Source organism: Mesocricetus auratus, unplaced genomic scaffold (genome assembly GCF_017639785.1).
Source record: "Mesocricetus auratus isolate SY011 unplaced genomic scaffold, BCM_Maur_2.0 Super-Scaffold_100008, whole genome shotgun sequence".
In the NCBI taxonomy this organism is placed as follows: domain Eukaryota; kingdom Metazoa; phylum Chordata; class Mammalia; order Rodentia; family Cricetidae; genus Mesocricetus; species Mesocricetus auratus.
The window spans coordinates 74,554,641-74,556,776 of NW_024429192.1; positions in this window are offsets into that span (position 1 = coordinate 74,554,641).

Consider the following 2,136-nt stretch of genomic DNA (forward strand, 5'->3'; position numbering starts at 1 on the left):
GCAGGCTAGGGATAGGGCTCAAGTTAGTTTGACTGTTTTGGTTTGGTTCGCAATTAGGACTATTGTAAGATAGATGTAGGGCAGAGATATTAAGATAGTTTGTGATACTCTGTGAGCTTGTGTGAGACTATTTTTATAACCATGAGTGTGGTTATAATAATACACTCGACTGTCTTGATGTGTGTGTTTATGTGATCATGAGCTTGTTTCTGCCTATATGAGTGTGGTTTGTTTTACATAGGCTTGAGCATAGGATTGTGTTTCTCTGGATATGTGTTTGGATAATAATAGAGTGTGTGTATGTGTGTATGTGTGTGTGTGTGTGTGTGTGAGAGAGAGAGAGAGATTGTGAATGTGTGTGTTACAAGAGTGCATAGAAGTCACAGCGCTTGATGGACGAGTGCATAAATATGTTGAGTTCAAGTGAGAGTCAGTGTAGTACCTGTGCTAAAATTTTAGGGATTTGTGATGCCATGCAAGGATGTGTGTTTATGAGCACAACAGCTCTATGAACATGTGACTGTGGGTGACAGAAGAAAAGTATGCAAGAGTGTGTGAGTTCACATGAGTATCAGTGGCAGAATGTATGCTGAGTGTGTGTTTTGTAGTGTTCGAGTATACAGCATCATGCTTAATTTACATTCAATTGCTGTGATAGACATCGAAACGAAAGCCACTCTGGAAGGAAGTGTTTGTTTCAGCTTACAGGTTAATCCCCCAGGGAAGGAAGGCAGGGAGGAACACAGAGCAGGACCTGAGAGCAGAAACCACGGAGAAAGGCTGTTACTGGCTTGTTCCTCTGGCTTGCTTCTCCTAGTGTGCTCAGCTACCTTTCTTCTACAGCCCAGGTTCATGTGCTCAAGAATAGCCCCGCCCACAGTGGGTTGGCTCCTTCTTCATCAATAGTAATGAAGACAAGGACTCAAGATATGACCACAGGCCACCTGACAGGGACAGTTCCTCAATTGAGATTTCTTCTTCTCAGCTAATATCTAGGTTTATGTTAGCTCATAAAACTAACAATCACATAGCATACAGTTATGTGCAAGGATGTATGAAGAATATGTGAAGTTGTAACTGTGTGGTTCTGTGTATATCTGAACATGTTGCTATGTCTTTAAGCACGTTATCTGAGATGGTGTGTTTAACACTGTTCATTTAAGTATACAGGTGTGTGATCATTGAACAGAGTGAGCATATAAAAATGCTGCTAAATGAGAATAACTGTGAGTGTACTTGAGAGTGTAGGTATATGTGAGTATTCTATAGCATAACACTGCATATTTCTATGTGTGCAAGAATGTGTAAAAGCATGTGCCTTAGAACTAGGGAGAGTGGGCCTTGCACCTAGCCTGGACAACACAGCAGATTTGACCTCATTGTTGATGGAGAGTGGATGTTCTGGGCCTGAATAATTGAGAGTGAGAAACCTGCTCCTGCCCCTCATCTACCATATGGTGGTGTACAAAGGGGAGGGAAGCCCTGCCCATGCCCCTCTGGCACCACCCATGCTCCTCCAGCCTAGTGTAAGTGGGAGAGGCCTCATTAAGGTCACTAGAGCTAGAGAGCTGGCCCCGCCTCTCACCAGCAGCAACACTAGGCAGAATGACCCCAACACCTTGCCTAGGCAACACAGAAGAGCTGACCTTAGTGATGTAGGTGTGTGCAGGGTGACCCCAAAGACATGAGAGCAGGGGAATTGCGTCTGCCCCTTCCACCCTGGGAAGCTGGTGTCAGAATAGATGCACAGAAACCCTGTAATGTTTGTTCCTGGAGCCAAACTCATTCCCCACAGTCCACATCGACTCTTCACAGTCACCAGCAGCTTCCTGTCACCATGATCCACACTTGTGACAGATGCCCCAATTAACATGGAAATCATGTCTACAGCATGGAGGGCAAGGACGACAAATCCATCTCAGGGATTTGTCCTGGTGACTGGTTAAAGGTTCACCAAGGGTAGGTGGTGAGAAGCAAAGAGGACCAGCAGATCCAGGGAAGCTGGGTGCAGTGCAGGTGACAGAAGAGATAGGCTGAGTACCGAGTAGATGCTCTGAACTCTCCCCATCACCTAATACTGGAGACTATTCATCCCATGTATCATTTATTGTAAATAATTTTTTTACCCTATTACCT